The following is a 27,532-nucleotide window of genomic DNA, read 5'->3' on the forward strand; positions in this document are numbered from 1 at the left end:
AATCAAAAGAATCTAAAACATTATAGCACCTTCTCGTTTCAAAATATTTAACTGTTTTCGTATTACACAGATGTCAAAAACACGTCAGAACATCAGAGAATAACAAACAAACGGAAACATAAAATATTTTTATCGACCACGAGAGTACAAAAAGATCATCTCTAAGTATTTACGATTGGGTTTTACAACAAAGTGGATGTACTCAAGACAAGCATTTAAAATAAACCAAAACTGTAGGCAATGATGTAGGCTATTAAAAAACAAATATTAGTGTTAAGCAGTTCCGCTCCATTATATAGCATGATTTAATTTTGTTTTGATGTTTTTTTCAATTGTTACTTTATGTTTATCGAATTTGCAGGAATGAATCCATAGAACATAACACATGAAACATACAATACGCCATACATTTGTATGCTAATTTTCTGCTCTGCACTGTCGATAATTTACTAGCACCCAATCGAAATGATAACAAGCACACTGCTACTCAATGGAATATCAAAAACCACATTCTGATATCGGGAATGTTGTGATAGTGAAATTTATTAATATAATTCTTTTTTATTGCAATATTCGATGAAACTTAAACAAATAATGTGCGCATTTTTCCTTTTATTAAATCAAAATAGAAAAGTTTAAAACAACAACAAAAAGAAGTGCTGTGGGGAAAAACAATTCAAGGCCAACGATTGGGTTTTTTTTTTCTTTTTCACAATAAATTTCATTTGTTTCACAACAAATAAAAAACAATGATTGCCCCCTTGGCTTGTTCTTTTTGTAAACAACACCAAAGCAGGGTCCACGATATAAAAATTCTTCTCATTTCTTCTATTACACCCACATTGGGGAGGGCGGTAAGTGGAACTGATAAATAGAATCAACACCATTTCTGAGTGATTCTGAGTACCTACAAACTCGATAAAAAAGATGGTGATAATTACTTTGAATGTTTAACATTAAAAATAACACAATAAATAATTTTCATTTGTTAAAAGAACCTGCAAATAATTATAACCAACTTGATCTCAATTTCTAATACCATATATGAAAAATGATCTGATCTTATTGTACCCTACGCCTGTGTTGTAAAGTGTTACGTCTGTGTACATTTGTTTGTAACATGCAAAAGAAAACGAGATAGACCTAGACCTGTCCGTATGTCTATATATTTATGTAATCAAATTACAGTTTATGATTTTTGTCCAATTGAGACAAAACTTTTCACATGTCATGGAAGGTATCAGTTCAGATTCGATATAGCTCCCATATATATGGGATTTGATATTTATACACCTCATCGTTACGTCTCGAAATATATTTGCCCATTTTTTCAAAATCGGTTTAGATTTGGATATAGCTCCATTCTATTAGAATAAATTAGTATAATTCTTATACTTAACCCATACATTTCTTAAATCACATTAACCTTCTGACCACATTTAATTATTATACAAAAGTCAAGATTTTATCCAATCTGTTCACATAATAACAAAATTAGTATGTACACTTATAGTTCGAATTCCCAAAAAAAAAAAAAAAAAAAAAACAGCTTTATATTGCCCATACACATCTTACAGAATTTCAATATTCACTTACTTTCTCACGGAAATATTTTCAAAATATATGTTTCGCAATGACTGAAGTTTTCACTTTTTGGCTTCGATTTATGTATCCGCGATATTAAACAAAATTTCTCCACCCCAAATAATTACACCAAAAATCTTAAACCATGAAAATTGACCACTTATTTGATTGGCCGTAGTCCAAGATTCAAAATTAAATGAGCTGGAAATTTTGCTTTAGTTATTAGATTATGATGTATTTAATGGCAAATATTGTTTATATCCTACCCCACAAGGTGGTCAGGGTATTATGCATTTGTACAGGTAAAAGAAAACGAGATAGACCCATAGTTCCTTTCGATGGTCTGCATAAAATCACATTCTGAGTCGATTTATGCATGTCCCTGTCTATTCGTGTTTTTTATACCCTCCGCCTTGGAAAGGAGGGTATATTAACTTTGTCATTCCGTATGGCGAAATATTGTATATACATATATAGGACCACGTTTTGGTATAACGGTACCTGCCGATATTCGATATTTTGATAATCCTAATCACATTTACCCACATAATTGTTTCAAATTAGATATTTTCGAAGATTTTATAGATGACAATCCTAAAAGTATAAAATTGTCTATAGGGGTTCTCGTTTTGGTATGGCCCCATATAACGGCCTCACTCACTTTTTGGCTTTTTTTTCATAAGTTTAACTGCATTATACAAACGGTCTTACTGGTAAATGAAATTTAAATTGAAACACGCTTGAATTTAGATACTTTTATATAAAAAGGTGGAGGATATTAAATTTTCGGTCCGGCTTAATGTTTTTATACCCTACACCACAAGGTGGTCAGGGTATTATGTCTTTGTGCATTTGTTTGTAACAGGCAAAAGGAAACGAGATAGACCCAGAGTTCCTTTTGATGATCTGCATAGAATCACATTCTGAGTCGATTTATGCATGTCCGTCTGTCCGTCCGTCTGTCCATGTATTTTTGTAAACAAAGTACAGGTCGCATTTATTGCCCGATCCAGATGAAATTTTGCACAGATCATTTGTTTGGCCCAAGGACGAACCCTATTGAAATTGGAGATAATCGGTCAAAATTTAGATATAGCTCCCATATACATCTTCGTCCGATTTGCCTTTCATTGTGCACCAAACGTGTAATATCAGCCCCAATTGTATGGAATTTTGCACATACAACCAAATTAGGCCTGAAAATATGTATGCCAAATTTGATCGAAATCGGTTCAGATATAGCTATAGCTTCCATATATATTGTTCATCCGATTTGTTATTTTTGTCCACCGCCGCCGTAATATGCACTCTGCAACAACAATATTTAGGGAAATATATCAAATACAGCTCAGAAATACATTTGCAAAATTTTATCGAGATCGGTTCAGATTTGGATATAGCTCCCATATATAACTTCATCCGATTTACCTTTTATTGTGCACAAAACGTCTAATATTTGTCCAAATGGGATGGAATTTGGCAATACGACCGAACTGAATGAAGCTAGTATGTCAAATTTGGTGAAGATCCGTTCAGATATAGCTATAGCCTCCATATATATTATTCATCCGATTTGTTATATTTGTTACCCACAACCGTAATATGCACTCCGTAACAACGATATTCAGGGAAATATATCAAATACAGCTCAGAAATATCTTTGCCAAATTTTATCGAGATCGGTTCAGATTTGGATATAGCTCCCATATATATATTTATCCGATTTCAAATTAATTGTGCACCAAATGGTCAATACAAGTCTGAATTTAAAAGATACAAATGCTTCGGCATATTTAGTCCTTTGAACTTTAAATTATAATTATAATCATAGCGTGTATGATTGAATTCTCCCATAAAAACTTTTAATTGTTATGTGGAGCTCTACTAAATTAGCAAAGTGGTGTAGGGTATCATAAAGTCGGGCCCGCCCGACTTTAAGACTTTCTTTACTGGTTTATTTGTTTTTTTACTCATTTTTGGGTGACATTTCTTTATCTAAATCGAACTAGGAGTTTTTCCTTCTTCAATTCCTGTGGTGTTTTAACTATAATCTTTGTGAACTATAACTCCCAAACGAAGTCTTCACCAAAGACATGGGAGTCTAAAGATAGAACATTGCATAGTCAAAATATTGATACCAGATGGACTTGTCTGTATTGATATAGTATCACAAAAAAAAAAAAAAAAAAAAAAAAAAAACAATTCCCTCTCATAAAACAAGTGTTTTCACTTTTTATGAAATGAAGTGGAGAATGATGAAATGCAAAGTTTCCAACATTATTTTTTTTTAAGCTTACACAGTTTGGCGCGGCTTCGACCAGATACTGCACAATTCTATATTAGATTTTTGAAACACAAATGAACAAGGATATGGGCTTGTTCTTCACATTCTTTTCACAAAACAGGGTCATTGTTATTATTGTGTTTATGATGTTGCAGATATCGATGTTTATCGAGAATTGACTTGTATTGTTGTTGCATTCATTTATCTCAACAACATGGCTCATATTGTACTTTTTGTATTGTCGCCATTCTTGTTGTTGTTTATTTCCCCTATATTCAGTGTATTTTTCTGTAGCTATGAAAAAAATGTGCTCGTCCCAACAAAGGTTTCGAATCACCCTTCATCGTTTAATAAATCGGCCGGCGAACAATGCAATGTCAAACGTATAATTATCCCACTGCCAATAGGGAGCAGACGATCGGATCTATAGTCTATTTTCGTATTTTCGACTCAATGTTTACAAATCACTAGACCAAAGTAAATCGAGAACAGTCGGAGGGTGGGTTGTCAATTGAATGCATGCAGGCTATACAAAAGATGTGTGATTAGTTTCAAGGTGGAGGTCATTTTAATTTTAAATGCTCTTCTTAGCATTGAAATTTAATTAGAAACCACAAAAAAAGAGGAGGTCGAAGAAACAAAAAGTGTAGACTACAAGCAGCAGTACGCTGTGATGGCATTTACGGGCTATTGTATCAAAACAATTGAAAAATCTTAATTTTTATTGATCACACACAACATAGATAAGAGGGGGATAATAAGTAAATTTGAATCAAATGTTGGAAAAACAACAAAAATGCACCCCTAGGAGGATTTATATGGATTCCCAGAAAGCAGCGATAAGACAAAAATATTCGCGAAAATTTAAAAAAAAAAATAGAATTTAGAAAATTTTATTCCAGCGAAATCACAAATACTCACAGAAAGGCCACTTCTGACCGTTACATTGACGTTGATATTTAAGATATGATATATATAGCAAACTATATATCAGTGCCGAATTTATGATACCCTATACCCCTTTGCGTATTTAGTAGAGCTTCACATAACAACTAAGAGTTTTATGGTGAATTTGTGAGAATTAAATCATACCAACTATGATTATAGTTATTATTTAAAGTCCATAGGAACTAATGTATGACAGGAATATTCTGCTCTGAATCTATTTCTACTAAATTTGCCGAGGCATTTGTTCCTTTTCAAAATTCCTTGTGCAAAATTCTATACTAATAGGGTTTGGTGCACAATAAAATACGAATCGGACGAAGATGTATATGGGAGGTATATCTAAATTTTTACCGATTATCTTCAATTTCAATAGGGTTCGTCCTTGGGTCAAGCACATGACTTGCGCAAAATTCCATCTGATCGGGCAATAAATGCGACCTGTACTTAGTTTACAAAAAACAAGTAAAACCAGTAAAGAAAGTCTTAAAGTCGGGCGGGGCCGACTTTATGATACCCTACACCACTTTGCTAATTTAGTAGAGCTCCACATAACAATTAAAAGTTTTTATGGGAGAATTCAATCATACACGCTATGATTATAATTATAATTTAAAGTTCAAAGGACTAAACATGCCGAAGCATTTGTATCTTTTAAATTCAGACTTGCATTGACCATTTGGTGCACAATTAATTTGAAATCGGATAAATATATATATGGGAGCTATATCCAAATCTGAACCGATCTCGATAAAATTTGGCAAAGATATTTCTGAGCTGTATTTGATATATTTCCCTGAATATCGTTGTTACGGAGTGCATATTACGGTTGTGGGTAACAAATATAACAAATCGGATGAATAATATATATGGAGGCTATAGCTATATCTGAACGGATCTTCACCAAATTTGACATACTAGCTTCATTCAGTTCGGTCGTATGTGCCAAAGTCCATCCCATTTGGACAAATATTAGACGTTTTGTGCACAATAAAAGGTAAACCGGATGAAGTTATATATGGGAGCTATATCCAAATCTGAACCGATCTCGATAAAATTTTGCAAATGTATTTCTGAGCTGTATTTGATATATTTCCCTAAATATTGTTGTTGCAGAGTGCATATTACGGCGGCGGTGGACAAAAATAACAAATCGGATGAACAATATATATGGAAGCTATAGCTATATCTGAACCGATTTCGATCAAATTTGGCATACATATTTTCAGGCCTAATTTGGTTGTATGTGCAAAATTCCATACAATTGGGGCTGATATTACACGTTTGGTGCACAATGAAAGGCAAATCGGACGAAGATGTATATGGGAGCTATATCTAAATTTTGACCGATTATCTCCAATTTCAATAGGGTTCGTCCTTGGGCCAAACAAATGATCTGTGCAAAATTTCATCTGGATCGGGCAATAAATGCGACCTGTACTTTGTTTACAAAAATACATGGACAGACGGACAGACGGACAGACGGACGGACGGACATGCATAAATCGACTCAGAATGTGATTCTATGCAGATCATCAAAAGGAACTCTGGGTCTATCTCGTTTCCTTTTGCCTGCTACAAACAAATGCACAAAGACATAATACCCTGACCACCTTGTGGTGTAGGGTATAAAAAGCAGCAAGTTCGACCGGGACGAACTTAGAACACCCTCCATCATTTAGAACGAATTTGAAAATTTTCGAAAAAAAAATAACATTTGACAAAAATTCTGTTAACATTTTAAAAATACCGAATATAGCCGTTATATTAGGGCCTGTACGACGTGCACCTACATAGGCATTGTTTGTCACAAGCCATAACCTTATTCAAATTCGAAACTTCAAATAAACGGTGATAAATATAGCCAATATCATCAAAATACCGTACATACGGAGGTACCGTTATATAAAAGCTATACAAAGACCTGGACCTGTATAGACAATTTTCTGTCACAGGCTGTAGCTTCCATTACGAACTTCAAATACGACATCTCAATCAATTTCGGTGAGTATTGTACCTAAAATCGTCAAAATACCGAATATAAGGAGGTACTGATATATGGGGCCTATACGAAGACGTGGACCTGTATAGGCTGTAGTATCCATTCGAACTTCGAACACCAAATTTGAAACAATTCCGGTAAATAATGTCGCTAAAATCATCAAAATACCGAATATAGGGAGATACTGTTATATGGGGGCTATACGAAGACGTGGACTTGCACAGACAATTTGCTGTCTCAGGCTGTAGTATCCATTTCGAACTTCAAATGCCAAATATGAAACAATTCCGGTGAATAGTGTCGCTAAAATCATCAAAATACCGAATATCAGGAGGTACCGTTATATGGGGGCTATATGAAAACGGCGACCTACATAGCCCATTTACGAACTTAGCGTGATTAGCGAAAGATAGCGTGATTACAACAGACAGACACACAGACAGACTGACGGACATGGCTAAATTGTCTTAGGACTCATTATGACCTATAAATACCAAAATCATCAAAATACCGAATATCGGGAGGTACCGTTATATAGGGACTATACCAAACTGTGGACCGATATATCTCATTTTCAATACCAACCATCCTAGACACAATACAAATTATTCTGCTAACTTTTGACGCTCTACGTCAAATTATGTGGCCTGTATCGTTATTTCAACAGACAGACGTACATCGTTAAATCGACTTAGAATTTTATGCTGGGTCTACGACGAATATTTAGGGATGTTACAAACGGAGTGACAAAGTTAATATACTCTCCTTTCCAAGGCGGAGGGTATAATAACAAAATAAAATTTGTAACAAAATATTACCACCTGCATGTAAATTTGGTTTTTGTAAGAATAAATCCAAACAAAAACAATGCAAACATCTATCCCATCTTTATACAATATATGGAGTTGGTGGAGTATAGTGTAGTAGTGATGTGATAAGCAAAATTTGAAGATAATAAGATTTTTATACCATCATATGGCTACAGAGGGTATATATCATTTGATACGACCAAAACGTGCTTCATCGAAATTATGGTTTAGACCCTAGGTCTCTTTAGAATCCGTTTCCGGACATTTAGAGTCGATCTAGCGATGTTCGTCGATCCACACGATAGCTCTCGAATGGAGTATTCGATTTTGTCCAAACTTGGTACATAGTAATATTATTATCAAACTTAGATAAAGTTCGGAGATGGGCAATATCGGTTCACTCCTTATGGAACATCCCCACAAGACGTCGAAATTTTCAAAAAAAAATATTTTACTGTGCCAATAGAGAAAGGATCGTCTGATTTTCTTCTAACTTTGTAAATCCTAATATTTGCATCATCGGTCAATTGGAACAAATCTCGGCCCACTCTATCAAGTACCTACCCACAAAACGTCAACATTTATAATATACCTGCAGGTCATAAAACAAGCAATTAACACCCGATTCCATTCAAACACGGCACATCACAATGTTTGTATCAACACAAGATATGTTTTGAAGTTGGCAGAGATCGCAACATTCCTTCTGGTGCCTCCCCCACAAATGATCAACATGTTAGATTTTCTTGATTATATGAAGTGTGAAAATGAAATATTTCGGTCCACAAAATCTGGTACCTCGCGCGCATTTTAACATTTTGTAAAAATTATCACATATAAAGTGAAGGAAGTAACAAATATGGTCCAAACCTGGCATGTTGCAATATTTATATCATATTTATGTAGGTCCGATACGAAATGGACAATCCATCGGAACCTACTCCATAGAGGGTCAAGAGTTTGAATGCACATAAAGAATTGTCGCAAAATTTCCAGCTCTCTCTCTCTCCTGCCTATATTGCCTAATGTAATTTCGGCCTAGGTGAAAACTTTCGAAATTATTATGAAAATCAAATTTCAAACGAAAACGTTTAAATATGAATGGGTTGCAAGAAAATATTTGTTTTCACAAAAAAGGTGTTAATTGAGAAACATCTTTTAAAACATGATATATCGGAGAAAAGTTTTGTAAAACGAAAGAAAATGCGAAAATTTCTTGTAAGCGCATTTGTTAAACTTAACAGTTTTTATTTGAATTCCAAAACTCAATAGAAAAACAATTCGAATAAAAAATCAGTGCCAACATTTTATGATGGAATACCATGAGAAGTTTTGTTTTTACTACTCATTCGTTATTTGCGTTAATCCTTTAAATTTTTGTAAATGTTTGTGCGGTCCCACAACTTAATATACATATCCCTTGTGTCATACAAAACAGCGATGTCTGTGTGTAAACCGTGAACTTAAAATAAATTTAACATAAAATTAACAATTTTCCTCTCAATGTCACTAAAGGAATATTGTCCATACATCCATGTGCATATATTTGCGCGAAGAAGATTTAAAATGTCCGAACGACATGTTTTGATCTTATAAATATATAATTAAAGACCAATTAATAAACTTATTCAACCAATCCAGGTCAACAGCGAGGAAAGAAGCGTGTGAAAATTTTATGCAATATGAAAATGAAAGTTATTTATAGTCAACTTTCATAACATCTGTGCGATGCCATTATTTATTTATGCCTCCGACCACTGACTGACTATTTGTTGCCTCATGAAAAGCCAAACAAACAAACAAAAGTTGTTTGTGAAAATCTTTAAGAGGAAATATGAAAAGCGACGAAAGCGTACATCCATTATTTCGCAGTTGCGCCCAACCCACATCCATGTTGCACTTCAACGTGGCCGAAACAAACCACAAAGTAGCCACTATGTACAACTTTTGTGCGACATGGATATTTATACATATATACTATTATTCGAGTCACTAAAATCGCTATGGAAATTTTTGCGGCAACGACATGAGAAAAAGAAACCGGAATCGGAAAAAAAAAATTAAAATTAGCTGGATATTTTTAAAATTACAAATCATAAAAATGGCACGCAAATAGTTTCGTCTCCAAGAATGGAAGTGCAAAACAAAAACACCAACTACACATCCACCCACACTCTCGATCCCAAACAGTGCGTTCGATGCGAAACGTGCATTTGCCAGCCTAAAAATACGAATGTTCGTTCGTGCTCTCATGAATATCAAACCAAATACAATGACCTTCTTCTGCTGCTTTTGAATGCACCGCAACTATGCAATGACTGAATCTTTATTTTTCGCTTCAGCAAACGTAACCGATGGCGAAGCGTGAGGAAAACAAACTTGCACCAGATTGAAAATAGATGCATTCGGTGGACGGCATCGATGAGCCTAAATAACGTCATTGTTCGTTGTTTGTTTGCATTTGCATGCTCAGTTGTTGGCATCACCATCCCGATGCAGACACGGGGCAAACCAAACAAGTTGGACCAATGAAGTCACACATCAGAATTTATAACATACACACCATTGATATATGCATGCATTCATATGCACTGGATGGGGTCGAATGATTGCACATATCTTTGATAAATATTATACAGTTTTTATTAAAGATAATAACTTAAACACTTTAAACTTTCAAATTTGATCGACTAGAACTAATATTATCTATATATATATATAAGACAGATATTATCATTGGAATTTAAAACACTCGATTTACGAAGGCCCGAACCAGGGTCGGCCAAAATGAGATCATACGTGTATGAAAAAGAAAGAATGTCCAGGCAAATGTATGACTGATTTTTAATTTTTGAAAAAATGTCATACAGCCCTGAAGAAATGGAACGTTTGGTTTTTGACCGGGGGCACTTGTTTACACTTTCTGTCGTCCTGATAGCTTTTGTTTATCCAAATAGCTAAACTTCTGCCCTGTCCTTAAAAATCGCATGAGTTAATAATGTTTATTATTAACATAACAAAAAATAAAAAAGTAACCAAAAATATTATCTTCTTTATTGTTATATTTCTACGCGATTTTCTTAGATTTTATCATTTTCTGGTAAGAGACCATTCCGAATCGATGAGAATTGTGAAAATCAATCCAGCTGTTTTTGAGTTATGTGCATAGAAACTAACATAGATTCCTTTGGCATTTAATGGAAATGTTCGTATTTAATACATAAAAGTTATGGTCTATTTCAACCGCAAAATACTATTCGATGCCCATCCAAATTGGTAGGCTTATACCCCTAAACTGTAGCCTCATGCTAAATTACGAGACGATTAGTCTATAGCTGTGACCTCTGAATAACTACAAAATCAAGACTTTTTCTGTTTTTGGTCCATTTCAATCCCTAAATATATTACGATCATCTCCCTCCAACAAAAGGCTTCTATTTTGATCTTAACCCCACTCCATGCAAAATTTCGTGATAATCGGGCCAAAATTTGCGACCTGTAGCGTGATTACAAATAAACAGGGACATCCGTCATACATACATAGGTAGATCAACTCAACTCGGCGAGATCGGAAGATCCATTTACATGTGCAAGAATAATTTTTGGCTCTATTAAGTTCAATTTTTTATCAGAAATATTATTATTTAAAACTTTTCACATATATAAACTGAGAATGCTGTTCCGACACTTGTGATACTTAGAATTTATAGTTTTTAGTGGAAGAAGTTTCTCAGTTTTTCTTTTATTTGAAACGGTGGATGTTTAAACCAAGTTTGAAACTTTTTGGAAACCCTTTTAAATTTCTCCATAAATTTAAAAGGTTATTATGGATATTGTATTTCATCTAACTATTGCCTTAATATGACTTATGTTTCGAATTTATTCCATTCGTCCCTCTTTAACACTTATGATAATATCATTTCAATAGATTGCTAGGTCTATTTAAAGAACACCTCGAATCAAATGAAACATATGTACACACAAACATATACACTTGTATTATACGGTATGCATTTGTATTGTATGTTGCTATTATTTTGTTGCTTTCTTCATTTGAAAATAGATTCATGACGCAACGATGCTTACCTACCACAATGATATCTGATGTTTTTTCCACACGATGCATTCACAGAATCTGCAAAAGAACAGAAGAACAAAAAAACACAAAGAGACGTGAATAAAATTATTTCTGAATTGTCACACTTAAGTCAGGCAAACACTGACTGACTGACTGATAAAGAAACATGAATAAATATTTATTTTTAACATAGAATGGCAAATGAAAGAATAATACAGCAGTTGTATCTCCATATATCTATTATACAATGTATTTGAATTCTAGGGTTGGGGAGAGACTCAATTAAATATGCCATTTTAGGCGAATGTTAAGGCCACGTGAAAAGACATGTAAGTCCATTTGTCAATAAGAAAGGCAACAAACCGACATGTGACATATTTTAATGAATATAAATTAACTCCACCTCCAATAACACATTTCAATGAAAGCTATATTCCAATTCTCTTGATTCGGTCGAATGTTTTCGTCCAACAAATTAAAACATTCTGGGCAAAAAATCAACCATTCATCACTATGTGCACTATTTAAAAAAATAATTTAAATGGAGGTCCAATTTGAATCTTTCACACGTACCCGTTATACTTATTTTGCTGTGTGCTGTTAGGAACCTAGTGTAGTATTTAGATATTGCAAGTTGTGAAGAATCGCTGACTTGTTTCGCAAGTTGGACAGACAAAACAATTGAAAATTGTGACCCTTTATGGTTGAGGTATAAGAAGGGGTTCGTAGATATATGTCATCTTCAAAACAGACTTTGTGTTTGTCTGTGTGGAATTTGAAGAGAGTTGGATGCTTATTTCGTTTTAATGCTTTAAACGTTTTGTTTTTCAAAATCTTGAACCCTGTGTGGGTTAGGTACCAGAAAAAATGGTCCTATTTCTACAATCTTTATAATTGGCCTTATTTTGATGGAAATATTGAGATGTATCAAATCTGAATGGAATTGGAAATTAATTTCGAGTTTTATAAGCTTGATGGATATTCAACATTTTGACCCTTGTGGAGGATGTACCAGAATAAGTGGACCGTTATATCCCGTATTCACATCAGGTCTAGTGTTAGTAAAAACAAATAAAAAACATTAAGTTCGGCCGGGCCGGGCCGAGAAACATTAGAACCCATTATGACCCACAAATACCAATTTTTAGACATATTTGAAAAATCATCAAATTATCGAATATCGGGAGGTACCGATATATGGGGCTACAAAAAAACTATAAATCCTATGTTTCGCAACCGCAGCCAGAACCCATTATGACCAACAAATACCAATTTTTACTTTATATGAAAAAAATCCGTGAAAAAATGTGGCAAAATCATCAAAATATCGAATATCGTTAGCTACCGCTACATATGGGGCTACACAAAAACGTGAACCTATACATACAATGTTTCGTCAACGGAGCTAGAACCCATTAGGACATACAAATACCAATTTTTAGACAAATCAGTGAACAAATGTGGCAAAAATCATCAACATACCAAAAATCGGGAGGTACCGGGCTATACCATACATACAATATTTCGGCGCACAAACTAGGACCCATTATGACCTACAAATACCAATATTCAGACAAAGCCTTGAAAAAATGTGGCAAAAACCAAAATACCGAATATCGGTACCGTTATATGGGGACTATACCCAGACGTGGTATACCAACCATTCTAGATACAATACAAATTGTTCTGCTAAATTTCTACGCTCTACGTCAAATAATGTGGGCTGTATCGTGATTTCAACTGACAGACAGACGGACATCGTTAAATTCGACTTAGAATTATATGATGATTATGAACTTTATGGGGTCTACGACGAATATTTAGGCATATTACAAACGGAATGACAATGTTAGTATACCCTCCTTTCCAAGGTGGAGGGTATAATAATGGGATGTGTGAAATATGAAGAGAACTGGATGCTTATTCCGTCTTTTATAATCGTTTTGGTTATTCTAAAGTTTGACCCTTTGTGGGGGAGGTACCAGAGGGAGTGGACCGACATATTCCATCTTCACACCGGATCTTGAGTTACTAAAAATATTGAGATGTGAGCAATTTGAAGACAATCGGACTCTCTCATCACAGAGTTTTAATTATTCAAAATGTTGAGGTACTTGATAGATTGGACCAATATTATCCATTTTCGCACCTGACCAATACTGATGCAAATATTAGGATTTGTATAGTTGGAGCAAAATCTGATAAACCTTTCTCTTTGTGTGCAGTAAAATATATTTTTTTTTAATTTCCACATTTTTTGGGGGAAGTATCAGAAGGAGTAGTCCGATATTGTCCATTATAATAATATTACGATGTATTAAGTTAGGACTAAATAGGAAACCCCCTTCGAGAGATATCGTGCGCACCAACAGACAGACGGACCGACGGAAATCGCTAGATCGACTCCAAGTGTCCTGAAAAGGATTTGATCCAAAGAGACCTAGGGTCTAAAACAGTTATTTCGATGTGGCACGTTCTGACCGCATAAAATGGTATAGACCCCCTGGTAGCCATATGGCTGAAGGAAAATTGGAGTTTGTGACAATAGGTCGGCTGGCGATTTAACGGTTGAAGGTCGGCTTATTCGGGTTGAAAAAGCTGGCTCGATGATGGACCACTGGATAATATTATATAGAATCGAACGGATAGCGGAGTTGGGCGAATCGCAGATAAATAGTATCGGTTATACTTGGCACGAGGTAGCACGACAGTGAGTGCTCTCACGAAGCGGTTACTCTCAACTTCGATCTTACTCGAACACTCGACAAACATTGGCGATAAAGGCAGTACATAATATCAATCTGACCTAAAACCACAAATCTTCTACAATTGCATATAAAATCAGAACGTTATTTTAAAAATGAGCTACCGAAGAAGCACACTGAGAAGGGGATAAATGTTAAGGTGGCTCATCAAATAATGTAAATACATTTTAATAAGTGGAATAATTATTTGATAATTAAGCGAAGAAAAACAAGTTAAATAGTATCAGTCGGTTTGCCGACAGATGTCTGACGTCAACTATTGTTCGTTTATTTAAATATATTTTCACATCCGTTATGATTATTCAAAATGTTGAACCCATATGGGGGAATTTCCGAAGGAGTTGGCCAATATTGTCCATTTCGTATATAAGTACATAAGTCAGATATATATTAAAACGTATCAGATATGGACTAATTTTTCTACTTTCTTTACTTGGTATGAGCAATGTGATCATATTTGGAAAATGTTGCGTAGCATTCCACTTTATCTAATACTGATAAAAAATATTGGAAAGTGCAGAATATAGAGAAAATCGAACACGAACTTCCAATTTTATGCGAATAACTATCAATTTTTGTAGGAGGTACGAGAAGGATTAATCCGATAAATTCCACTTTTATATCATATCTCTGGTTGAGAAAAATAATTACATATACTGAATGTGAATAGAATTGCTGACTTGTATCGCAAGTTATGAGAGATATAAGTATTTATTTCCTGATCCGAAGGAGTGGGCCAATATTGTCTACCTCCGAACTCAAACTAAGTTTGACAATAATAGTACGATGTACCAAGTTTGAGTTAATTTGGATACACCCATCGAGAGTTATCGTTCGCACCAGCCAGCCAGACGGACGGACGGACAACCCTAAATCGATTCCAAATGTCCTGAAACGGATTTGGTCCAAAGAGGTCTAGGATCTTAAACCGTTATTTCTATGAGGGACGTTTTATCCCTATCTGTAGCCATATGACTGAGAGTATAAATATGTAGTGGCCACATTGCAATGTCGTAAATGTTGTATTGCTATAACCTGAAGTCCGTAATTTGGCATGACTGCCAAATGCTATGAGAAATTCTATTTTAAATAATACATAATTAAAGAATCTAAAATTTGATATTGTAACACTGAATAAATTAGCAAAAAGTATATGTCATTTATAAATATTACTTTAAATCTTCTGATAATGAAATTGTCACTTCGGTTGAATGATTCAAATTCTCGTCATACAAACTAAAACTTCATTACCACAAAAATGTTTTTGGGCCAAAAATTTGAAGCCAAAATAAATGGCTGCTTTTAATTGTGAAAACTTAAAAAGAAACATAGCTAACACGCACAACACCCATTCAGTAAATCATTGAAAAATTAACGAAAAAAATATGTAAAATGTCTGTTTCCACTCTACGGCAAGATGGGAAGCAAGAATGAAAGAAGGAAACAAACAAACAACTCGCTCATACAGAAACAACACATATTTCACTAAACTTTAAATTAGAGCGAATGAAATATTTTCCTTGCTAAATATAGTTGAGGGAATTGTTTGTGTTTTGTTTAAAATTGAATAGAGAAATCAACCACCTGATGGAATATCACGAAACGAAAGACATTCTCGTGCACGGAGTGGTCTGAAGAAAATAATGATGATATGCTTGATGCCATCGGTAGAACTCTGAAACTTGTAATAAATACAACTAGTTTGTTTGAGATGATGACGTAGTCTTCTTCTTGGTGATGGTGATTTTATTTGTTTTGATTTTTATTGGCGGTCACATTAGTGTGTATCCACACATTGCGATAAATATATATTTGATTCTTTGAAATTTTAAATGATATTCCTGTTGTCTTAAATATTGTAGACCAAATATGTTGATTTAGGAATGGACTTATTATCATATTTTTAAATCTGATGCGGGTACTCAGAATGGTCTCCGAAAATATCACGAATCATATTCCGATTTTTAGGCCATCATCTACACATAATATACACTATTGTAAAATATGAGTGACCGATTACCCTAGCAATGGCCTCGGGCTTAAGTTTTGAAATGAACGATAAGACATAATATGTTGAGAATTCGTATAAAAATTCGTTAAAATTCCCAATTATTGCACAACATTTTAAAATTAATCATATAAAAAATAGTCTAAGTTTCTAAAATATTTTTTTTTCTATTTCTTCTTTTACCGACAAAAACCGATCCAATTCTTCGTCGTGTATAAATCGTTCCCAGTAACCCTTAGTTTATTACAAACGAACTGACCTGGACCGCGTGGCTGGCCCATTGTTTAGTATTTAGTTATATCTTCATAACTTCTCTCTTTGATAAAGCTAAAACTTTGCAAAAAATGTTGTTGTAGGTAAAAAGTTGCTGTTTTTATAGGTTAGGGATTACTGATGTTTTCCTTGTTTTGTGGGTTATTGCTAAAGCGTTGTCAACCCATTTCCATAAGGATTACAAAATTTTAAATCAATGAAGGATATTTTGCATATACACCAGTATCACCAATTTGTTTACTATGAGAGGTCTCCATGTGCTAATACATGTTTTCGGTAACTCTTAAATATTGCTATCTCTTAATATTTTTCCAATAAATGAGACCCAATTTGATATTTACGATTTTTAGAATAGTAAACTCTTTTCTGGAAATAGTTATTTAATACGGGTTCACTATGGCTGATAGCACCCATCCGATAGCTATTAAAATTATTCTAGTGCCAGCTCATTATATTGTTTACAAGCGTACTAAAACATTTTGGTGAGAATTTTCCAGAAAAAAAGTTATTCGTGTTGGAATTCAAGCATGATAGAGTGATTTCTATGATATTTGGCTGGAAAACCGCAAGTGGCTATCGTTAGAGCACTCCAGCATTTAACTGTGAATAAATCGTTTGTGTCTCGAACCCTCGCTCGGCAAATATTAAAAAATAAGCTCGCAGTAAAGCATTTAAAATTCAAAAAAGTGCAAGAAGTGGTCCGCATAACATCCGATGGTCGCTCTCCGCTCGTATTAATCGACCGTGGCATCAGAATAAATGCCGAATAATATCGCGAAAATATTCTGGAGGGTGTATTAAAACCTTGGGCACGCTAGTATTTTCGCCGCAGACCTTGGACATTCCAAACGGACTAAGCACCATCGCACTCAGAACTCGCCACCCAAGACTGGCTACAAAATGAGGTTTATCGCTTTATTTCCAGCGCCCAATGGCCACCAAAATCTCCGGATACCAATGCGCTGGTCTATTGTGTCTGGAGTATTTTGGAAAGCAAGGTTGGCACTAAGAAATACCAAAGTGTCGAGCACCTCAAGCAAGCGCTTCGCCGGGAATGGGACAAAATACCGCAAAGCAACATGCGGACAGCCTGTGACGATTTCGTTGGCGGCTTAAAGTCCATAATTCGTGCCAAAGGTGATCAATTCGAACATATCTAAACTTACTCTAAAATTTGATGCTATTTCCGATATTTTTTGCTTTCATTCAATAAAATTAAAAAAAAATGTAAAAATTATGGCCTTTGACTTTGTTGCAGTTTTTTTTTATCCCACCCTGTAAATAATCAGGACCAAATAAAATTCTAAATCGATTTAGTGATGTCCGCTCTCCTGTCTGTCTGTCAGGTTCTCTTTCAACGAATTGACATAGAAGGCTAAAATTTTGCACACATGTGTATTTTGCTAGTAGACAGGTTAAGTTTGTAAATGGGCTATATCGGTCCACGTTTTAGTATAGCCCCCATAAAACGGTACCTCCCGATATTCCCTATTTTTATGGTTTTAGCTACATTTTTCCACGAATTTGTCAAAAAATTGGTATTTACAGTTCGTGGTGGATTCTAGCTCCGGTTGTGGAACATTGTATTTATAGGTCCACATTTTACTATAGCCTTCATATGACAGTCTCTACCTATAGTGTACATATAACGGTACCTTCAGATGTTCGGTATTTTGACAATTTGAGCCTCATTATCTAACGGCTTTACCACTTTAATTTTAATTGTAAGCTTTAAGCTTTATCCTGTGGACCTTACTGGTATTTGTAGTTTAAAGTAGAACACGTTTTGAATCCAGATACTTTATACAAAAATGTTTTCTTTTGCAAATAATGGAGGATGTTTAAATTTCGCCCCAGCTGAACATATTTTTTTACTAGTTTATATTTTGTTTCGTGTACTCATTGGATGGAAGTTTGCCATAAGAAAGTAGTTGATCCACGCTTCAATAAAAAACCCATGTAGCTGTGTCTGCCATTTAGTTACTTTGAACGGAATTAAATACTTATTCATATTCTCAAGGTAGGACCAGGTGCTAGAATGCTGCATCTCAATTCTAATCATATTTTAAGGACATAATAGCATAAAAATTAAAATAAATTATCTAGCCCACATAAGTTTCAATCTCTAGACTTATCCGACGATTTCTGGTTTTCATAACTTAAGAATATTGTGTTTTGTATATTTTGAATGTTCTAATCACAATTTATATTAGTGATTTATAACATTCCCCATGTGATCAATATGTAGTATAAAGGTCTTAAGAACATTTGAATTCGTAATGTTTTGCTGCGAGGTAGTTAGCTGTGCCCACCTTATGAGGGGACAGATAAACATAACTCACCTTTTGTACATACCACCGTAAATGAAATAAAATATTGCAATTGGAAGAACTATTTAGGATGGATCTTTGAAATTTTGCACAGACATTTACATCAATCCTAAGATGTTCGGCCCGTCGTAATTTATCATGCTTCTGTCACAATTTCGACCGAATGAGCTCCATATTTCTGTTTGTTAAATCTATTCCAGCAAAAATGTTAAGTATTTTGAAGCTTTGAGAAGCATTTTCCACATCAGAGAATATAATTTTACCATTTTATGTCGGTGCCTCCCTGCTCCTAGTTCCAATTTTCATCCGAATGGACTATAATTTAGCAATTTGGTTTCGTATTTGTTAAAGATTTCTCATACGGCAATAGTAGGTAGGTCCACGATTTTACTTAGGCCCCAAATAACTGTTTTGTTCCATGTATGAGCGAAGGCACAACTGCAGTCGTGTTGTGCACTAATTTTGTTTCCTTCACTATTTCAAATAAAAATGGAAATATAAACATCACAAAATGAACAATTCCAATGCATACACATTTCAATATGACAAAAGTTCTTGCAATATAAAAAAAATACAACAAATGAAAATCATATTACAAAATGAAGCAAAATTATTCAAATGTTACTGGCGTATTTTACGCTATTTTTTGGATTATATCCTTATCTACCAATTTAATATCTTTTACGAAACAACATTATATTTAAAAAGTAATTCCTCGCGGATAGCCTATTTTCGGAGCAACGACCGTACACAAATTCTGCCATGTTTTGTATTCTAACCAGTTGTAATTACAAGTCAAGCAGGCTCTGTTGGATGTGACATTTGTTGAATTACCACTCCCTGATGTGAACGTTGTGTTATTGTTCAACGAAACAAAAGCGTCGGGATAACAGTGGTATGCGTGTAGGCTACTGTCATTTCGTGAGACCATGGGGCGTCTATGGCTTGTTCCACATGCATAATAAGTCATTTCGTTAGCAGAAGGCTTATCGCGTGAGTTCATTGAATGAGAGGAGGACAACACCGTTTAAATTTAACAACTTTAAGAGCGTAACACTGACATCGACGAGCAAATTCTACATTTAAATTAAAAATGTTCATATATAAATTAAGAGGGACATACAAAGAAATTAAACCGATCACACTACAATGACCATGATGATTAACAACCGTATATACCACAAAATCTATTATTATCCGATTTATATTAATTTTACAACATTCGCCACTTTTAATAAGAGGTTGTCAATGTCAAGGTTTATTTTATTGGCAAAATATATGTAAAATTACCATTATTGCTTTCTGAAAGAAATTTCCATAACATTTTATATATTGTCTCCATAAATATATATTTTTATCATTCCCCTTACTATTACGCTACTCATTGTTTTTGTAGTTTATATTTGTTGGCTCTGTTTGCAAAACCGATTAATAACACGCCTTATCTCCACTAATAGGGGTATGATGTGTTTGTATTCTTCCCACACACATGTGCACATATGTATATAAAATGGTTGTTACTGTTAAAAAAAGAGTATAAATGATTGGCGTGTCTCTTCCATGTTTAATTCATCAAAAATTTTATCAAACAAAAAGTGTGTCTGAATAAGTTACTCCCACATCGAAAAAGGGGGTTTATCAGTTGTATTGGTTTGGCACAAGATAATATATGTACATAACGAAAATTAATTACGATATATTAATGCGCATGTTAGTAAACTAATAGTTTTCTTAATTCTCTGCTGAAATATGTTTCTTAAGTGATATTGAGGACCATCGTTAAGACATTTGCGCATAGTTTTATGACGATGGAATTGCAATTGTGATCAAACATTAAGATCAATATTTCGAGACATTACGCACTTTTAAGAAACGTAAAATATCTCGCCCGCATAGAGTGACATTATACCAAAAGAATGAACTGCATTGACAATTTTTGTCATAGTAGGTGGAACCCATTGCAAATTCCAAACCACAAATATTGAAAACAATTCCATTGAAAAATGTAAGTATATTATCAAGATACGGAAAATAACTCTAGTAAAAACTCTCGGTTTTTTTTTGAAATTTTTAACCTGATTCCGTAAAGTTTTATTTTCTTGAGTCCGAAAGTCCGGGCCCAAGACTAGTACAGACCTACTAAACAGAACAATATAAGTATCATTTGAATGCTAGTGAAAGTATCTATTTGGAGCCGGACCCCAAAAAAGACCCCATTGGGGATAACAAATATATCATAATCAAAATTTATTCCAAATTTTTGTTGACACTATAAGCTTTCCAAAATGCTACAATATATGTTATTATCTTGGATCCAAAGATAATGGTCTTGGAACCCGGATGAGCCGATTATGTTTAGTACATTCTGCTCAGTTTTTTTTTTTTAATTGTATGCTGTTTTGGGCAGCCGGCTTCGACCTATGTCTAACATCGGCTAAGCGAACTAAAGTTTTTCTAAATTTGATACTCTTTTTAAGCAGCCGGCCTTTGGCCGAGGCTTGGGATTTTCACCCCCTCACCGGCTACGTAAACTAAAGTTTTTTTTATACTGGAAAAATAGTTTCAATATACTGAAAATAATCGGCTAGTCCGAGTTCAAAGAATCATACCTCTGGATCCAAGAAAGATAATAACAAATATTATAGCATTTTGAAAAGGGATAGCATCTAGTTTTTGCATACATTTTTTGGACTCCCAATATAGGGCCTTTTCGACTTTTGGGGATTTTTTTTTTAATTCGGGCTTAAAAAATCAATAATTTTGATACAACTCCAGAACCGTTTTAAATAACTCCATCATTGTTGGATAGGTCGTTCATAAGCCTTGATATGATACCTATATTGTATTGTATTTAGTTTATTTGGGTCAAATAATCGGACATCCGGTTCCATCGCCGAAGAAAAGATACTTTCCCGGAATCATGGTGAAAATATCTACCTCTGGAAAAATTTAAAAAATCGAGATTTTTTATTAAACTAGAGTTAAGCCAAGTTCGAGTACTGAATACCTGGAAGTACAATAATATGGAGATCTACACCACAACCTGGACCTTATATAGAGAGCTCTTAGCAAACTGGAAACACAAATTGCTAATTAACAGAAAATTCGGATGAAAGATGAATTTTTTAAATCGTCCATTTTCAATTCTACTATCCTGAAATACATCAACTAAAGTTTTATCAAACTACTTCATTCCGTTCGGAAGAAAGAGTGGTTTCCACAGAAGGACAGACAGACAGGATGACTTACAAACGAAATAACAAATTTAATACATCCTCCTTTGTATGGTTCAGGGTATAGGAGGAAAATACACATATATCGACGTTTAAACAGTTAAGTAACCCTTATTTATAGAGGAGGGAGAGTTACCTATCATCAACATTAATTAAAATGTTTGGAATCATAGTTTTTGGATAATTAATATTTCAGGCGTACAGTGTCTTCGGCAGTATTTCTGATAATGGTGCGATGATTATTTTAGTCGAAAATGTTAACCCTCAAGCGAGTCACCAAAAGGTTTGTTTTTATCCTTTTTTTTTCAAAAAAAAAAAAAAAAATGATTAAAAACGCAATTTAAAATATTCGTAGTAAGTAAGCTATTCCTCAAATTATTTGTAGTGATTTTTTCAAATTCATATGAATTCGCGTACATTTTTCCTCCTACTTATTTTGAATGGTGACGTCAAAGACAAAAATATTCTTTACCGAATTTTACTGTACATAGCCAATAAGAAGTATTTCAATTTAACAAGAAAATATTTGTATCAATGTTACCAAAAACATGCGAGAATTATCAATACACGTCGACGACCTCATATAAATGTCATCCTCTGATGTTGATGGTCTTGGCTCTAGTTGTCAATCAATAGGTCTTTAAATTGGTATCTTTGTAACGCAAGGCGTAAAAGACCACTTCGGAATAAATTTTCAGTCTATATGTATGGTTTGGAGTAGAATCCATACATGGGTACCTTCTGAATTAAGTTATTTCATAGCCTAGGTCATGTTTTCAAATTTAAAAATTGGTCTTGGTCCTTTTGGGCCTAGCAAACTTTCCAAAAACACCGATACACTTGCCTTCTCTTTTAATTTTGCTCTCAGTGAGTTTTTTGTGAGCAGTTTTTGTAGTTTAATTAAACATAAGTAGTACCCGCATAAAAATATTTTCAGTATCTCATGACTACAAAAGTTTAGAAAAAAAAGATAAGAATAATATCATATTTCATTCTTTTATCCATTTAAAATGTCTATTTTCGTCATCAGAAAGTTACATTTACGTAAAAGTCTTGAATGATAAATATTACTTTTAGTACAAAAATAAGCATTTATATATACAAACATTTGTACTGGCATATACATTTAAAGCTGAGATAATAATGGAAACAGCCAAATATGATCACAATAAAAGGATGTAAAAGAAGGAGAGTAGGATTGCTGCGAATACAATCAATACGGTTTGGATAGCATAGAAGGCCAATCATTTGTATGTACCTCTGTTTATTTGTATAAGTCAAGTCAAGAGGATGATACATAAGTACTGTTGTGTGGGTGTAATGCCTGTTCGAGTACAGCAGCTTAATAGAGAAGTGCACACACCCCATATTAGGTGTGTTTTGTTCTGATGGGATAGCAAAAGATAGAATGTAATTGCGTCAAAGGGTTTGGCTGTTTGCCGATAATATTCCTACGGTGACACAGATACCGTTCTTACCGACATCCATTATTTATATTATTGATCAAATGAGTTGTCTTGTTGTCTTGATAAATATGTATGCAGTAAAAAAATGTAGAAAAAGTAAAATCGGTTGTCCAGAAAAAACTTCTATTATCACATAATTAGTTTCCTAACCAATTTTTAATAATCGTAACTGATTACTAATCGACAAGCACAAAACGTCTCCAATAAGAAGTGATTTTTTGGCGACTGTAAATCAACAAATAGTTAGAAGAAGGATCCGTTTTTATGTTTTTCCCACTACTGCTATTGAACTTGCAAACCTTGTGATTTGTAGTTAATCACATTACATTTAAATACAGGGCGAGAAGCTGTCATTTCTAAGCCACTCGTCCAACAGCTGTTAAAATTATTCCAGTGACAGCTCATTGTATTGTTTACAGGCGTACAAAAACATTTTGGTGAGAATTTTCCAGAAAAAAAGTTATTCGTGATGGGATTCATGCGTGATAGTGTAATTTCTTTATATTTGGAAAACCATGAGTGGCTATTATTAGAGAACTCCAGAATTTAAATGTGAATAAATCTTTTGTGTCTCGTACCATCGCTTGTTACGGTGATACACTACACTAACAGTAGCCCGATGTTAAGGAAGTGGACGGAAGAAAACATCCGCAGAAATGGTTCGAAAAGTAAAGAAGCTACTTGAAACCCGCGTCGCAGTGGCCGAAAAATGGCTCGTGAGCTGAACGTATCGCAATATTCCATTCGGCAAATTTTGAAAAATAAGCTCGTGATAAAGCACGCGCCACCCAAGAATGGTTACAAAATGAGGTTCCTCGCTTCATTTTCAGCGCACAGTGCCAACCAAAATCTACGGATACCAATCTATTCGACTAATGTGTCTGGAGTATTTTGGAAAGCAAGGTTGGCACTAAAAAATGCCAAAGTGTCGATCACCTCAAGAAAGCGCTTCGCCTGGAAAGGTCCAAAATACCGCAGAGCAATATTCGGGCAGCGTGTGACGTGGTTTCATTGGCCGTTTGAAGGCCATAATTCGTGCCAAAGGTGACCAATTCGAACAAATGTAAATTTATTCTAAAATTTGATGCTATTTCCGACATTTTTTTAAATTTTAAAATTAAAAAAAATGTAAAAATTATGGCGTTTGATTTTGTAGCAGTTTTTTTCTTTCACCCTGTGTGTTATATCTATTACATCCGATTTGGTCCAAGCTTGATACATCGTTATATTATTATCAGACTTAGGTCGACATGGGCAATATCGGTCAACTCCTTCTGGCACCTCTCCCACACAAGGTGGAAATTAAAAAAAAAAAACAATCATATACTTTACTACACAGAAAGTGAAAGGACAATCCGACTTTGCTCCAACTTTGCAAATCCTAATATTTACATCAATGCTAAGTCAGGTGTGAAAATGGACAATATCGGTCCACTCCATCAAGTACCTCTACCGCAAAGGATCAAATTTTGAATAATTGTAAGTCTTATAAAATGTGATGTAAGAGTCCGATGTCTTCAAATTACATACTTTACAATATTTTTATTAACCCAACGTCTGGTATGAAGATGGAATATATCGGTCCACTCCTTTTGGTACCTCCACCACAAAACACTTATGTAACATCTGATTCCATTCAGACTTGACAAATCTCTATATTTGTATCAATAAAATATATGTTGTAAAGATAGTAGAGATCGGACTATTCCTTCTTATACCTCCCTCTCATGAAGCTCATAAAACACAAAATTAACATCAGATTCCATTCAGACTTGGCACATCTAAATAATTCCGCTAACACAAGATCTGTTATAAAGATGGTAGAGATGCGACTATTCCTTCTGGTGCCCCCCACAAACTGTCAAAGTTTTAAATAAACAAAAGGATCATAAAATCCGAAATAAGCATCTGGTTTTCTTCAAATTAAACACATCACAATATCTTTATTAAATATTATTAAGTTCTGCTGTGAAGATAGAATATATCGGTCCACTCTTTCTGGTACCTCCCCCACAAAGGGTCAAAATGTTGAATATTTATAAAGCTCATAAAACGCGAAATCTCCGATTTCATTCAGACTTGGTACATCTCAATATTTGCATTAACACAAGATCTCTTATAAAGAAAGCGAAATAAACATCCAACTCTCTTCAAATTTCACACCTTCAAAGATGTTTGTTAACACAAGATCTTTTGTGAAAGTGATATATAGCTGCGAACCCCTTCTGGTACCCTAACCCACAAAAGGTCCCAATTTTCAATACTTTTATCTGTCATAACTTGCGAAACAAGTCAGCGATTCTTTATAACTTTCTAAATCCAAACATTTCCTTCTACCAGAAACCTGAGGGCATAGTATATACACACAAAAAAGACAAATATTTGCTCGAGCTTCGAGACATCACTTTGTTAAGCCATGTACTTAAAATAATCCGGATCGCAACATAAAAAAAAACATCTCTATCACATGTAAGAAAAACAAACCCATTGTCATTATGAAGAATTTCTAGTGTGTGATTAAAATAATAATTTGTGTAACACAGTGCCTGCCAGCGAACTAGCGACTGAATGCAGGAAACTGCATCGCAAACCAACACTTGTGCAATATTCAAGTCTCCTTAAAGGCTTAAAGTCGCCGTGAATAATGCGAACGTTATTCCGTTTGTGTCGCTCCCAAGTGGCAACATTTGATAGCATCATCCGAGCAAGTGGTATGAGCAGCCGTGAATAAATGACTGCCAACACACATTCGTTTGGGTAAGTGCGGCTTGTTGTGGCACGTTGAACACTCTTAGCTGGTAAATGACATTAGTATGTGGCTATGGTTGTTTCCGCCTCATCTCGTAGCATCTGTGGCACGAACTACCGGTTACTGCTACGAGTTCGTGGTTTGAAATGCACAATGAAAAACAGGAATGTTGTGCGTGGGAATAACAACGCTTTTGAATGATTTCGAATGACAACAGTTGCATTCTATTTAATTAAGTGGAAGAATAGATGCAACGGATCAGTGATATGCATAGATATGTGGAAATATCTGTTGTAGTCATTTGAATTTCCACAGAGGCGTATTTATTTTAATACATAAATAAGCATAGGCAACCAAAAAGGAATATTTGATTATTGATATTTTAGTTACGGTTTGTAATCCACAAGAGCTTTTAAATTACTGAGACAAAATTTTAGCATAGTGTTACGACCCAGCTGACATTGGAAAATAAGGAGCCGAATATAGGTCTCGTTCCTTGCACATTGTTCTAGATTGCGAAGTTATAATAATTATTATGGTACTGATAAACAACAATCGATAACACCACTGAAATGTTAATGAATTGTTTTGAACCAGTAAAAATAATTTACTCGGAAGCTGTGTTATTGCTTACGTTAAAAAACTAAAATTCTATATCGATTTAACGATGTCCGTCCGTCTGTGAAAATCACTCTAATTTCCGAACGAGGTGAAACATGTTGAGAACATTTTACTCAGATATGTGCTAGGTCTGCAGGACTTTTGGTATTGAAAAAGGGGTATGTAGGTCCACGTTTTGGAATAACCTCCATTCAACTGTACCAACATATTTATTATTTTTTGTGTGTTTTAGTCACAATTTTAACCCGATTTTGTTATAAATTGGAGGCATTTGTTCCCATTATGTAAAAAATCTTTCATCCTTTGATAGAACAGTCAATAGAGGCCTAAGTTTGTTATAGTCCCCATATAACTGTACCTCCAGATATTGGGTATTTTGATAATT

At 34.4% G+C, this 27,532-nt stretch overlaps 1 protein-coding gene across 7 annotated transcripts in view; it reads right to left on the bottom strand.

The window, feature by feature from the left end:
- LOC101900306 (potassium voltage-gated channel protein Shab) overlaps positions 1-27,532 on the bottom strand; it is a 270,640-nt gene that overhangs the window by 174,384 nt on the left and 68,724 nt on the right. For 6 of the 7 annotated variants that reach the window (XM_059131692.1, XM_059131690.1, XM_059131689.1 and 3 more), the window contains one exon: positions 11,715-11,759. The gene's annotated coding sequence lies outside the window, so the exon portion shown is untranslated. Of the gene's footprint in view, positions 1-11,710; positions 11,760-27,532 lie in introns of all 7 variants that reach the window. The other variant, XM_059131686.1, reaches the window with a different exon arrangement.

Source organism: Musca domestica, unplaced genomic scaffold (assembly GCF_030504385.1).
Source record: "Musca domestica strain aabys unplaced genomic scaffold, Musca_domestica.polishedcontigs.V.1.1 9, whole genome shotgun sequence".
In the NCBI taxonomy this organism is placed as follows: domain Eukaryota; kingdom Metazoa; phylum Arthropoda; class Insecta; order Diptera; family Muscidae; genus Musca; species Musca domestica.